Below are 16,134 nucleotides of genomic sequence, written 5' to 3'. Positions count from 1 at the left end.
GTCGAAAAAGGTCATGCAAAACACGGGTTCCTGGTTAGCTCACCTGGTAGAGCAGGCACCCATCTATAATGGTTTGCTCCTCAACCCAGCAGCCACAGGTTCAACCCTGACTTGCAGGCCTTTGCTGCATGTCATCCCCCCCTCTCCCCCTTCAAGTCTAAACTGTCCTATAGAAATAAATGCCTGAAAAATATAATATATTTCAGTAAATATGTTTAAGTCAAAAATAGGTTGGATGCATTTTGCCTGTCAAAAGGTGTAATGTATAATTATAAAGCTTATCAGCTTGTGTAACTCATTTATGAATTGTTAGAACATTTCAATCATGAATGTGTTTATGAAAACATGTTAAAATGTGAATATATATATATATATATATATATATATATATATATATATATATTTGTTTTGTGTTACTTGGTCTGGAATAGAGAATTTTATATCCTGTACCAGACTTTTTTTTAATAAATTAAAAATGTTTTAAAGTATGTTGAAAAAAAAGTATAGTACGACAAATAGTCATAAAAAAGTCATAGTATAGTATAACCAAGAAATTCATAGTATAGTATGTCAAAAAACAGATAAAAAGTCATAGTGTAGCATATCGAGAAAAGTTATAGTATAGTATGACAAAAAAAGTCATAGTATAGTAAGGCCAAAGAAGTCATAAGTATAGTATGTCAAGTAAAAGTCAAGTATAGTACGTATGTAGAAAATGGAGCTCACCTGGTGGAGCGTGCGCCCGATTAACAGAGGCTCAACCCTTGCCCGCAGTGGCCGCTGGTTCAATTCCGACCTGCTGTATGTCATTGCCCCTCTCTCCTCCTTTCATGTCTAAGCCTTTCAAAGAAAGGCCTAAAATCCCCCCAAAAATCTTAAAAAGTAATTGTATATTATGTTGAAAAAAGTCATAGTATAGTATGTAGGGAAAAGTGCAAAAAAAGTCATAGTATACTATGTCAAAAAAATTTGTACTGTAGTATATTAAAAAAAAGTGATGTCAATAATAGTCATAGTCGAAAAAGTCATAATGAAGTATTTTTAAAAAAGTGATAAAAAAAAGTCATAGGGTTAAGTTATGTTGAAAAAAATTCATAGTATATGTTGAAAAAAGTGACAAAATAGTCACAGTATGTCAACTCAAAATGTCTAAGTCCTGCAATACACACCCATAATAAACTAGAAAAAACACCAAAAAGCAGAATCATTTCTTACAGCTGAAGGTATTTGTGAATAGTTTAAAGTCTGAATGACGTCTGGAGGTGAAGTGGAAGAAGTCTGAATAGGATTTGTTGATCGCTCTATTGACTTTCAATGTTGAAAGACAAAAGCTTCATATTTTAAAGTTATTCATATTTGTCACCAGGCCCTCTGTATCTGTATTTATACACAGGAACATAACTTTGACCTGCTTAGTGATAAACTAAAACTTGTTCATAAATGCAGGTTGGAAAATTACATAATCTAAAATATGTACACCTCGAGAAAACGTCAGCAGAAGTGAAGAGTATAGATAGTTTTAATTCATACAAAAATATGCAGCGCAGAGTTTGATAGAGGCTCTTTAGTCATAGATCTATCTACATGTGATTTCATAAAACAGATTTGTAGACTGATGATTTTCAGTCATGTTCATGTTTGCCTCCACTTTCTAATCAGACTACTTTCTATCACTGGATATGAAAACCACAACACAATCATATTATTTTGAAAGACATCTCCTTGGTACAGTCACTTCTTTGTGTGTGTGCTGATTTTCAGTCCCATTTCATCTGAATTGTCTGTTTTCTTTGCGTGTAAGCAAACCGTTTTAGATGCTTCCTTTTTACAAAGTTAGGGAAAATAATCCTTAAGTGAAATCCTAAGGGAAAGTGGATTTGGCAGCTGTTCGCTGCTGGCTCTGTCATTCATCTTAATTAGTTGAGTATAAAGAAGTGTATAAAACATGAAAGAAGCAGACATTTTGTTTCTTAAAAATTGGGCTTTTATTAAAAGTCAATATCCAAACATATCTCTGTATATTTCTTTACAGACCAATATTTGATTAAACACACACACACTCGTTCTCATTGGTTACAAGAAACGTATAAAAAGGTACAAAAACTGTTCCTAATTTAAGATGGTGATGAAGAGGAGTGTGTGTCTGACGGGAGCAGCACACGTCATACTGGCAACACAGAGAAGAACTACCAGTAATGATGTGCTGCTACAGCCTAACACACTGATACAATATTCATTCTTATGACAAATTCATTTAAACTCAATTTTTTTTTTTTTTTTTACAATATCATGTTGTTGATGTGTGTGACCATAAATGATTTATATATTTGTAACTGACACAAACATCTAAAATCTTATGACCAAATATACAAAGTACACCATCACTTTTTGTTTGGGCTGCACAGTTTTTCAGCATTTCATCTGGATTATTCATCATCCAGTGTTTATTTAGCGGGCTGTTTCTGTGGAAATGTGTGAAGAGATGAAGTTGAAGTGTAACTCTGGGCGATGATGACTGAAGGGAACATTTACAGAAACGCCGCTCACGGTGACAGTGTGGGCGTCTTTGACATATCCACCTGCTGTAAGAAACCACAAATAAAGAACAGAAATACACCACGGGTTGTCAAACACTTGTTCAGTGAGTGTAGACACTTGGGGCCGGTGTGGTTTAGTTATATTCAAACTCCACGGATAAATAAACCAGCGTCAGAAAATCTGTGTAAGCATATTTGGTAATGCATCACTTCTATGAGAGGATGAGGTTCAGGCCAGGAGAGGTATTTTTGAGATCACCCTTTTTTTTTTTTTTTTGTACAACATACAGAATATTATAGTATTTTCATTATGTTTCTGCAGCAGTTTAGCTTCCATTTAGCAGGCATGACAATTTAATACTGCATTCCATTACTTTTTTTTCTTCAAAGAATGCAATTCACCACTTTTATTCTGAATGCCAGATACATGTTGCAAATTTCCCCTGAACCATGCTTGCAGTTTATTAATAATCCATGCACACCAACTTCTTTTCTACCATACGAGTCCTGGCCGGCTCCGTTGTAATTCACCAGAAGATGCACTTCAAATGTGTTATTGTAATAAACTTGACCTTGGTTCATTTTATTACCAATTTCCCCCAATATTGAAATTGGTTTATGGAGAGGAGGAACACAGTTATTTAATACGAAGGTCTCCCTGCTGTTAGCCCTTATGTAACGTACAGTAGGAGCTTTAACATTTTATTCCAGTCACTAATTACACCACTCAAACCCCTGACACAGACCCTTGGCTTTTACACCCAACGGCTTATTAGTGAGGTGAAAAAGATGTCTTATTTTGTTTGTCATTTTACTTAATGATTATTGACAAAAATGCATTCAGTCAATTATCTCATTCAATCTACCTCATTTTCCTAAAAATAAGTTATAAAATTGGCCAATCAGTTGCAATTTGGTGTTGTTTCCAACACAAATTCACCTTTCAAGAATTTTCACAACTCATGTTTAATTTCCTTGATGTTTAATTTGCCTTATTTGGTTTTGTTTTAGGATACTGTCATTTATGGACAGTCCCTATGTAAGTGGGAACAGGTGAGCAGACTGAACGCCTTGTTAGGACAGTGGTTGTCACAGTGTGGTGGATAAAGGATCGCAGGTCGGCTAACACACACCAACATGGAAACACACTCTAGATTTGTGATGGTTATTGTTACAAAATCAATTACTTTCTTTTTTACATGTTTTTTCTACATTTTTTCTACCTTATGGTCATACAGAATTTGGATAAAACTCTGCTGCTGTACCATACCCAGGCCTGCACTGAACTCATGTGCCAGTGGACAGTGCTACAGATGAAGCTGCTCTCACACACACACACACACACACACACACACACACACACACACATACGTGTTTTGCTATATTTGTGAGGACCATGACCCTATAGCATGTTGTGAGGACCCCCCTTTCTGCTCACACTAGGAGGATGAAAAAAATAGTTTGACCATTAGATGGGAGTAGAGAACCAGAAAATGACTTCAAATGTTTAAACACACGATGGTCACACAACTGGTGAAGTTGGTGGGTGTTGTGAGGACCGGACGGTTGCTAGGCAGATTTCAGATCACATGATCTGCTTTCTAAGGCTTTTTTGGGAGCAATTTTGATTAGTTATCATATGTGCTGAACCTATTAGACCAAAGAACAGTTTTGCTATATTTAACTCACTGAAGCTTATTAAACCCTTATTATGTGGTTATATTATTCCTTGTATATTTATGAACTTTATATTTTTTCATTAACTTATAATGTCTTAAGCTGCTGTAACACTACAGCAGTGTTGGAAGAAGCTATCCACCTCGTCATTTCAAAACAAATTAAATTTTAGTATGCAATGATCATCAGTGTATGACAAATTATTTTTAATGACTATTTTATGATTTGATAAACTCATAGCTAGACATATTCAAAACTCCCATATATTTTGGCCCACAATAAGTACAGCTGACCCAGAAACTACTGTCCATGTATCTTTCAGGTCTCACTTTGATTACTGTAATGCTATGCAGTTGGGTCTGATCTTGATCTGGCGTTGTTAGTATTGCACACATACTAGACCCGGTCAACTGGATGGGTTAGTTCAACTCAAACAAATTAACCTTATCATTATGATTTTTTTTCAAATCAGAGGAAAGGGACTAAGAATATTGTGATTTAAAAATGATTTACATTGATGACGGGTGCCACAGACAAGGTCAATTTAAGACTTTTTTTTAATTATAGCAGTTGAGTGAACTTCCCATTTTCAAATGAAGTATTACAAGCCTTATTGGGTCGTGTAGTAAATCATTCATCAGGACTTTCACCTCAGCTAAGATGAAAGCTCTGACCTCCATCACAACACAAACTCCAAAATAATAAATCAGCAGAAAATTTATTCTGCAAAAGCAAATTTTGGGCTTTACAAAAGTACACTGTAACGAGCCGGGTAAGAAATTGTAACAGAGCACCGACACTTACTTGAACATCAAACACTGCTGAATTTCAGCTTCAACAAAACAAGTCAGGAGACATACCTGAGCCGATATTGTTCCTACGACAAGGAGAAATAACAAATTTTAATAATAAATGTTTACTTCTGAAATTAGCTGAGTAATGAACATTTTCACACTAGACACTGAATATTTAACTACTCACATCTGTATACAGCACTTGAACTTGCGGCTGTGTGCCAAACGTAATGCAGATGAAGAACAAACATGCTAAGTTAACTGCGTGATACCTTCTTTTTTCTAGTTTCAATGGTATTATGTACATGATTCTTTATATCTTTCCAGTGTCTGCTCTGAAGTGCTGGTTCTGCATCTATGCACTCTATGCACTTGTCTTTACCAGGAACTTTCAATAAAGTTATGCAATTTCCAAGTTGCCGCCAAACTGCTTTTTTTTTCCCAAATCACTCCAGGGCCTTCTTTGAGTTTTCTTCTGCACAGTAGAACCTAAAAAAACAGTAAACAGAAAGACACATTATTCCACCAAAATCAAGAAATCATAGAATGAACTATGACTGCAAGCAATCATTAGCAGGCCTGCCTGTATGTAAATAAGTATAGTTAGAAAGTAACTGACTAGTTCAAGTGAGTAAGTCGGTCAGTAGGCAGGTAGAGGTAAGTAGATGTGATTTTTTTTGTTAATGTCAATTAAATCACTATGTATGCATGTTGCCTTCACTGTTCTTCTGCATTACATTATTTTATATGTGCAATGAACTACACTTAAATTGAAGAAAAAAGTAAAACTGTAGTAGTAATAAAGTAGTAGCATATGCAGTAGTATCAGTGGAGGCAGTAGTAGTAATTCTATCATCCACAGCATTAATAGTTGTAGCTTTTGCAGATGTAGCAGGTGTAGTAGCATGAAAAAATAGTTGGACTATTTTAAGTGGCAGTATTCTTTCTAGTAGTTGCAGCTGTAGTGAGAGTAACAGTAGTTGAAGTACTATTTGCTATAATAGTTCTTGTAGTGGAATTTCAAGTAGTTAACCCTTTAACAAGCATCCTCAATCCCTTTGAAAACAAACATAAGCTTAGGCTTTCCTGAAAGCTTAGACTTTGTTGTTTCTTCGGGAAAGAGGAGTCAGAATAATTGAGCATTACAGTATCAGAGTAACTGAAGCTTAATCACGTTGGTAGAAGACAGATACCAAGATTACTCAGATTGGAGCTCTGTGGCTTTCTGTTGAGGTTTCACAGTGAAAATACCCAAACTTGGAAACCACATATGGATCTCCCCAGAATATTGTACTTTAGGAACCATTTACAATGTTACAAAATGACCAACATCAATCTATATCGTCGTTTAACTTTCAAACTAGGGGGTGTTGAAATAAGTTTTACGATACATCGCGATGTGGGACGCGGCTGATTCTGCATCGATGCAGTGACAGACCATTATCAATTATTAATAGCTTAGTGATGTTGCTTGTTGATTTTCTGTTTTCTGCTTTTTTTTGCCTTGGCAGCTCATCTGACTCACGTCATTCGTCAAGGTGGTTCTATTTTGGCAACAAACAAGCTTACCATTTCTCTCAGCCTCGGATGACCTCTTGACTTTAGCCTTTGTGTGTGCGCGAGGTCCTTCTAGGTGAAGAGAAGAGAAACCCCATGATATATACACAGACTGAGTCATAACCTACTGTACACTTCATGCCAAGAAGTCAAAAGCTATAGATGATCACACTACATACCATCTGAGTCTTGGTCTGCATCAGAAGGCTCATCTGGATCAGGTCTCCGCTTCTGGCTTCTGGATAGCTCTGTAACAGAAGAAAATGAACATCAGACATTATGAGCTACAGCTACAGGTGCAGCTCAGAAAATTGGTAGAAAACAGATACCAAGATTACTCAGATTGGAGCACTGTGGCTTTCTCTTGAGGTTTCACAGTGACAAATACCCAAACTTGGAAACCACATATTGATCTTGCCCAAAATATTGTACTTTGGGCACCATTTACAATGTTACAAAATGACCAACATCAATCTATATCGTTGTTTCACTTTCAAACTAGACATGAGTTGACCTGATAGGCTGAAATATCACGTTTTTTTTTAACAATCGTTGTAATGTTTAAAGAGGCTTGTATTGACTGCAAGTGCGATGTAGTTACAGGCAGTATCAATAAAGTACATGAACACAGCTGATGGTGCTGGGGTGTAGTTTGGTGGTTACTAGGGTATGTCCATAGTAGCTCATCTGACTCACGGCGTTTCGTACAAGGTGGTTCTATATTGGCAACAAACAAGCTTACCATTTCTCTCAGCCTTGGATGACCTCTTGACTTTAGCCTTTGTGTGTGCGTGAGGTCCTTCTAGGTGAAGAGAAGAGAAACCCCATGATATATACACAGACTGAGTCATAACCTACTGTACACTTCATGCCAAGAAGTCAAAAGCTATAGATGATCACACTACATACCATCTGAGTCTTGGTCTGCATCAGAAGGCTCATCTGGATCAGGTCTCCGCTTCTGGCTTCTGGATAGCTCTGTAACAGAAGGAAAATGAACATCAGACATTATGAGCTACAGCTACAGGTGCAGCTCAGAAAATTGGTAGAAAACAGATACCAAGATTACTCAGATTGGAGCACTGTGGCTTTCTCTTGAGGTTTCACAGTGACAATACAGAAACTTGGAAACCACATATTGATCTTGCCAAAATAGTGTACTTTGGGCACCATTTACAATGTTACAAAATGACCAACATCAATCTATATCGTTGTTTCACTTTCAAACTAGACATGAGTTGACCTGATAGGCTGAAATATCACTTTTTTTTAACAATGTTGTAATGTTTAAAAGGCTTGTATTGACCCAAGGGCGGTGTAGTTAAGGCAGTTCAAAAAGTACATGAACACGGCTGGGGTGCTGGGGGTGTAGTTGGTGGTTACTAGGGTATGTCCAAGTAGTTGCAAGGGTGTACAAGGTGGTTCTATATTGGCAACAAACAAGCTTACCATTTCTCTCAGCCTTGGATGACCTCTTGACTTTAGCCTTTGTGTGTGCGGGGTCCTTCTAGGTGAAGAGAAGAGAAACCCCATGATATATACACAGACTGAGTCATAACCTACTGTACACTTCATGCCAAGAAGTCAAAAGCTATAGATGATCACACTACATACCATCTGAGTCTTGGTCTGCATCAGAAGGCTCATCTGGATCAGGTCTCCGCTTCTGGCTTCTGGATAGCTCTGTAACAGAAGGAAATGAACATCAGACATTATGAGCTACATCCATATTGGTCAGTTTGATTATCACAGCAAAATGTACTTCTTGAAAAAACTTAGCAGTCACCTAATGCATCCTGGTCACTTCAAAATACCACTGTAGCAACCACCTGTTAAACCCAGGCAAACACATGCTCTTACACTTCTTGCTGTTACCCATTAACTGCTCTGCTTTTACACCACTCGCTCTGATGCCGACATACACTTGATCTGCTCCAGTTCCACACGCACCTCTCAATAAATTATCTCTCTTCTTATATACTTTAATATTCTTTTTATATTTTTTTAGGATTTATTTTAATTTTGTGTATACTTTTAACTGTTACACACCACAACACTAAAATTCCCTTTCTCTGACTACCTATTTGCCAATAAATCTGATTCTGATTTCCATATCTACTACAATATGATCTAGAATTCATACCAGGTCAAACATAAGCCTTGTGACAATAAGTCACCCCACTGTGCATCAGAACTCAAACATGCAACGTCTAGGGAAACCTACAATATTACGAATGAAATAGGTAAATAATAGATTACAATAATACTGGTAATTACAAATTCTGGACATCGGGCCAGGAAAAACCATCTTCGGGCCAATAGGTTTCAGGCCTATTGTGGCAAAACATTTTGACTTGAACCCTGACCTCTATTATAATTACTTGCATACCATCTTGTTCTTGCCTAGGAGATGCCTCCACCATGATGCGCTCTGAAGTGCGCCCTTGGTTGGGTTTGTTAGACAAAGCCACTGTAATGACAACACAAAAGAGAAACGTTTTATATAGCATAAATCAAATGTTCTCAGTTATCACGATTCCCTAACAGTGTATATTGATACAACTTTCCAAAATGTAAAAACGTGTGTGTGTGTGAGTGCACAATACTCACCCTCTAATTCAAAGTCAATCTCATCAAGAGATTTTCCTTTATAGACAGCAGTTCCACATTCTATCGCCATAAGCAGTTTGCTCATTTTTGCCAATTGGAGTGTGTTCTCAGTTAGGCGATAATACTCTCTATGAACACGAATATCATGTCCCATGAATTTTGCCACCTGATCCAACTCATGATCCTTTAGGTTCATTATTTGACAGAGAGTTGCTATGTGCTTCCTTAGTTGAGTGGAGGTCAGGGTCTCAGGATATTTTGCACCACACAGATTTGCAAATTTTTCGCAGACAGTCGGAACCTCTTATATGGGAGTCTGAATTTGTTCTTGCAAAGACATATTTGTTGGTGACAAGAATGTCATTTTTCCTGCATCCTGTGCTCAATGAGAAAATCCAGTGATTTTGTCATCTCTCTGGTAAGCAGCACTGGTACTTTTCGACCTCTTTTTCCTCTTATCACAACTCTTGTGAAGTCATTACTCAAGTCCCGTTCCAATTTTGACAAGCACTGCATAACGTCCCTCATTTAGTGCCTCCGTGTTTTTGGTCTTATATGTTTCAAGTAGCATTTTAGCTGCCTCGCCTTGTCGCCTCCGGTTAAACAGTATAATTTGTGAGAGGATGGTTTCACTTAGCACGCTGTAAGCTTTGGGATCAGAACCTTCTATCAGTTTCTCTCTGGCATTTTTTTTCCATGGACTTCAGATATTTTTGAAGTTGAATTACGTCTTCAGTGAGAGGGATCATTTCCTTTTTGTTCCACTTGTTTTCTTCCAGATTTGTCCTTGCACGATGTGAAACATAGTGGTTCCATTCTGAGCTCACTAACCCAAGGAAGCTCCTCACCCTGTTTGCAGCTATCTCGTCTTCTGCTTTTACATAATTACCTATCATGATATCACCAACTGTCTTTAGAGAGTGTCCTAGTTTTTACAGCAAGAGATGGTCGATCATAGCGATATTTTTGATTTAGTGTAGCCAGATGCCTTTTTTAGCTGCATCAACAGCCAACTTGAACATTGGTGGAACTAAGATATCCCCAAGTTTTTTTCACCTTTGTGGTTAGTGCCTTTGCAGCGATCACAAATCTCCCCAACTCCCTCATTTTCTGACTTACATAGCCATCTTTGGATGGATCACTCCCATGCTTCTCCAACAATCTGTCACCATACTCACAAATAAGTTCATCCAATTTTTACCTCAAGAGACACCTCATCATGCAGCATCCTACTAATGATTTTAGAACATCTCTCTGTTGTATTTCCTTTTATTGGAATGAGACAGGAAGCTGCAGCTTGGACTCTGTTTCTTTTCATGGATTTTTCCAGAGGGAGACCATTTTGTTTTTTGCAGGAAACCTCATGCTTCCAGAGCTCACGTTTTCTAAAAAAATCCATAACAATAATTGCAGGGCAAGTACTCATTTGGTTGTATTTCTTCTGAAGGTTGTCTAAAGGTCACTAACTCCCCTTGTCCTTTCTGCAAGACGGTTACATTGTGGTTATAGTCACCTTTAGTGCGAAGCTGATCCAACAACAGACGCCGTTTCTTTGAATTTTTGGGTAAGCATGTTGCAATAGCAACCTCTTTTTCTTGCTTGTGCTTTCTCTCTAAATGACGTGCAATTTTACTCTGTGGCTTTTTGCAATAAACGCAGTAATGTTTTTTTGTCCCATTTCCTTTTCTCTCCCTTCTGGCACCTCTTCACTGTTATGTTTGACATACCCTCTTCCTTCTCATCATCTCCCTCATCTGTTTCATGTTCCAGGTCAGCAGTGTCACCTTCCAGTTCATCAACTTTCTGAGTGAAGTTAGTGTTGATCCTGTTCAGATGTATTTCAGTATCCTTTGGGAAATCAGATAGCCGCATTGGATCTTCATATAAGCTGCAGTTTTCACTGTCAGAGGAGCTGGGTGAAGGCACATATTCACTTCCATCATCACTGTCTGACTCAGATTCATCAGTAGTACCAAGATTCTGTCAAAACAAACACAGTGTTTGCAATTGTTTCAGTTTTGAACATCCAATCATCACTTGGAATCCTCATGCCAGTTCCAGTCTTTCAACAAAACTGAAGAATTTTAAGAACTACATCTCTTTTGCACATCCACCCACCATGACCTCAATAATAAAAAATAAAGTATAATTGAATTCCCATGTCCCCTTTCTGACAATGTCAACAACTGGAAAAAGTATATGCTTCATTAAAGTAGAATTTATGGTAGAGCTGTTGCATTGGATTGCACAGGTGTACCTAATGAAGTGGCCGTGAACGTATATTACATCTTGACACCATCTACATAGATGCTATGTTTAATTGTGCTTATTTGACAATTATTTTAATGAAAGGATACCATCTTGAGGTTAACAATCTAGTTTTCAAGGTGGTCCTTGAACACACATACAGAAAGTGTATCTATATATGTTGGTTATTACAAGGACCATGTTCTCTGCAATCATGTTGTGAGCAACTGGAAACAACTGGTACTATAGATATAAAGCTAGTCAAGCTGATATTACTCTCTTAGAACAATGTTTTGAGATGTTTTGATAAATAAAAAGACATTTGTCACTGACAACCATAATGTGGCTCTAAAAGATACTATTATAGCTCACAGTTTAAATGCTTACCTGGTCACCACTTTCTCCTCTCTCTGACTGGCCTGCGCTATGTCGCTCTCTCTGTCTGCCCCGAGCTTTCTCTGATGACTGAATGAACAACCACTATGTAATAGACTGTCACTGACAACCATAATGTGGTTCTAAAAGATACTATTATTGCTCATATTTTAAATGCTTACCTGGTTCCCTCTTTCTCCTCTTTCTGCCTGGCCTGGGCTATGTCGCTCTTGCCCTCTCTGTCTGTCTCGGGCTCTCTGTCTGTCTCGAGGCTCTCTTCTGCCTCGAGCTCTCTCTGATGACTGAATGAACAACCACTATGTAACAGACTGTTAATGACAAACATAGTGTGGCTCTGTAAGATACCATTACTGCTCATATTTAAAATGCTTACCGTGTCACCTCTTTCTCTTCCCTCTTCCTGGCCTGGGCTATGTCGCTCTTGCCCTCTCTGTCTGTCTCGAGCTCTCTGTCTGCCTCGAGCTCTCTCTGATGACTGAATGAACAACCACTATGTAACAGACTGTTAATGACAAACATAGTGTGGCTCTGTAAGATACCATTACTGCTCATATTTGAAATGCTTACCGTGTCACCTCTTTCTCCTCTTTCTGCCTGGCCTGGGCTATGTCGCTCTTGCCCTCTCTCTGTCTGTCTCGAGCTCTCTGTCTGCCTCGAGCCTCTCTGTCTGCCTCGAGCTCTCTCTGATGACTCTGAATGATACAACCACTATGTAACAGACTGTCATGACAAACATAGTGCTGGCTCTGTAAGATACCATTACTGCTCTATATTTAAAAATGCTTACCGTGTCAGCTCTCTTCTGCCTGAGCTCTCTCTTGACTGGAACAACCACTATGTAACAGACTGTTAATGACAAACATAGTGTGGCTCTGTAAGATACCATTACTGCTCATATTTAAAATGCTTACCGTGTCACCTCTTTCTCTTCCCTCTGCCTGGCCTGGGCTATGTCGCTCTTGCCCTCTCTGTCTGCTTCGAGATCTCTGCCTGTCTTGAGTGCTCTCTGATGACTGAATGAACAACCGCTATGTAATAACACTGTCACTGACAACCATATTTTTCCAGTTTTTGTCTTGCACATGGGGGTAACGTTTTACACAAATGCAATTAATAACACATTAGTGGTGGGGACAATTTTAGTGGTAGGGACATATCCCCACTTTCCATACTGTACAACCAAAGTAGAATTTATAGCCGAGCTGCTGAATTTCATTGCAAAGAGGTACGTAATGAAGTGTAAATTAGGGCTGAACCGGACCCGAATATTTGAATATTCGATTGTTGGGTACGCATTCAGGTTTTTTAGCGCGGCTAAAAGTAGTGAACATAATGCTCCAGTTTAAATCAAAGGAAAAACAAAATGAAGCCCTCAGCTGTGTGGGAGCACTTTAAACTGAGTGGTGACAATGGCAGTGTGGCAGTTATGGCGTTTATTACCTTTACAATTGCTTAATTTCATTAGCCTACAGATCAAAACAGTTAACCAGTAAACAGTCTGGACTCCTGCTCTGCACAGCAGCCAACAACCCGGTTCTGCATCTAGTCTTCCAGTCTGCCTCGCTCTTCTCTGGCTCAATAGCCAATCCCTTCAACCCTGCAATAAATATTCCTCTTTTTTCTAACTCCAGTCTCCTCCCTCACTTAGGGCGTACTCACACTAGGTGATCCGTTCGGTGACTAAGCACGTTTAAACCCCAAAGTCTGGTTCGTTTGACCAGTGTGATCGCTCCGTGCCATGCCCAGACACGATACATTAAAGGTTAATTACATTACATTATTAGATTGGACTCCGGCACAGAACTCGGACATGATCTCCACTGTGCCGTTCGAGAGAGCGCTTTTTTGACATGCTTTATTTATTCGCTATTTATTACTATCGCAGCTTTAAAGCTAAAAAAATGACATTTAGGCCAGCCCTAGTGTAAATGTGGTTCCATCAAGTTATCAGATATAAAGGTTTAATTGCACACCCACAAAAGTGTGGTACAAATTATAAGTATACAATCATATGATACATACCAGCTCATTTTCTTGCTCTCTCTTTCTTTCCATTATCTGTGAAACAAACAATTGTATTTAAGCAAGATCACCACTATGAATGTCATCAATTAATTTAAATTGGTATACTTTTATCTATGTAAATGGCAGTGTTAGGGTTATAACTAATAACCTAACATGAGAGCCACAGAATTGCATTGCAACTATTGCTAGTATCACTTACATAATCATAATACACAGTTCTAATATGATTAACGTTAGTATTCAATTATTGATTAAGTTATTAATTGTTTAGTCTGTATTGTGACAGAAATCAGCTAACAATGTCCAAAGTGACGTGTTTAAATGTCCTGTGTTGTGTGAACAACTCTGTTTTTGATATCAAAACAGAAAAAAAACATATAAAATCCACAAACTGCTAACTTTAGACATGTATGCTTCAAAAATAACTAAAGTTAGAACAATACATTGATAATCAAAATAAAATCATTCCCCCCACCCTCAAAAAAACTATTTTCATTCTGTGCTCAGCCTAGTTTAAATATAAATAAAAAATGTCTTACCTGGGTTAATAATCTGTTGCTTTCCTGCTGTTGTTTTCGCCTCTTTAAATTTCCTAGCACATGTGCAGCTGCTCCCTGAGTCTCTGCAGCCTGCATAAAACACCTCCGTCATGTTTCTGACGATGCATTTAGGTCCACTGGGAGAGTGCACAACTGTAATCCATGTTGTAAAGAAATTTTACAAAATGTTTCAACTCAAAATAGAGTCAACAATGAAAACAAAAATAGAGTTTTTTACTACGACATAACGTAGCCTCAGCAGTTCTCCATTTTAGTTTGAAATTCTGTATCTTCAGTCAGGGACAGTGAAGCAGAATTCCCATGTCCCTTGAATGCAGCATTAGCAGCAAAAAAAAGTTTGCAGTGCAGGTGTTTAATTGATCTCCCCTCCCCCTCCCTGTGTGGCCTCATGTCAGCCTCTCCTCACACACAGGCAGCAGAGCCTGGATTCAGTTTGAGCCATATCTCAACACACCTTTACACTTTATTTTACACTATTTTTTTTTTACTAGGAATATTACTGTTTTACATTAAATTTGAAATCAGTATTTCACATTATTTGTGCAAAATCATTTTAAATATAAATGCATGTAACATAAATTTAAATAATATTGGAGAGATTTTGATACAGTGGTTTTAATATTTTGATATCACTTCATTACTGGACTATCTAAAATCAGAAAACAAGACCTGAGATTCAAGTTAATTTGAAGAGAGTTTGGTGCTGTGGTTAAGTGCTTGATTGTTCTCCCCTCCCCCACCTGACATGTGCTCCTTGGCTGCCCTCGCTGTGACCTTTCAGACACACAGGCTGCAGAGCTTGGATTCAGTTTGAGCAATATCTCAACACACCTTTACACTTTATTTTACGCTGTTTTTTGCCTTGCCTTTATTTTTAATTGAGGTTATAACATTTTTATATTCTATTTTATATCAGTATGTCACAATAGTTGTACAAAATCATGTTTAACATAAATGCATGTAAGGTAAATGTAGATAATATTTAAGAGGCTCTCATACTGTGGCTTTACTGTTTTGATATCACTTCATTGCTGGACTATTTAACATCAGAAAACAAGACCTAAGGTTCAAGTTTATTTGAATAAAGTTTGGTGCTGTAGTTAGGTGCTTAACTGTTCTCCCCTCCCCCCACCTGCAGTGTGTCACCTCCTCAGCTGCCCTGGCTGTGACCTTTCAAACAGAGACACAGGCAGCATGAGAAATATCCCAACAATACTTTCTTTGCACTTTATTTTATACTATTTATTTTTGAATTGAGCACATTGCAAGTTTCACACATATACTTTGTGTATGTATATGTGTATGTATGTGTGTGTGTGTGTATATATATATATATATATATATATATATATATATATATATATATATATATACACACACACAGTAAATGTATATATTATATACAGGCTTAATATGGCTTAATATGTGTCCTTCATTCAAACAGTATTCCCCCTATGGCAACAGGCTCTTAACAGCAGATTATTTTACTAAAAATTGTATGGTAACAGGGTTGAAATTCGAGTGACAGGGTAGAATGGCTAGATTACTCTTGATTGTAGAACATGACATCAATGTGACAAATAAATACTCAGGACCACAGGAGTGTTGTATAATATATATTTTCATTTATCTTTTTTGATAAAGGATTAACAGGATGAGGAGGAATGATTAAAAAATAAACATGTGAACAAGACCACTTACTGGAGGTGCCTGAGATTTGCTTAAGCAACT

General features: G+C 37.7%; 1 long non-coding RNA gene across 1 annotated transcript; it reads right to left on the bottom strand.

Annotated features, from left to right (window-relative positions):
- Positions 1-4,913: 4,913 nt before the first annotated feature.
- Positions 4,914-7,369, bottom strand: LOC144534469 (uncharacterized). Its single transcript, XR_013503552.1, has 4 exons — positions 7,308-7,369; positions 6,745-6,813; positions 6,578-6,637; positions 4,914-5,497 (listed from the first exon to the last, which is right to left on the bottom strand). It is a non-coding gene; the product is annotated as an uncharacterized LOC144534469 (long non-coding RNA).
- Positions 7,370-16,134: the final 8,765 nt, after the last annotated feature.

Source organism: Sander vitreus, chromosome 19 (assembly GCF_031162955.1).
Source record: "Sander vitreus isolate 19-12246 chromosome 19, sanVit1, whole genome shotgun sequence".
NCBI classification, from domain to species: Eukaryota; Metazoa; Chordata; class Actinopteri; order Perciformes; family Percidae; genus Sander; species Sander vitreus.
This window is presented reverse-complemented; position numbering and strand designations above follow the sequence as displayed.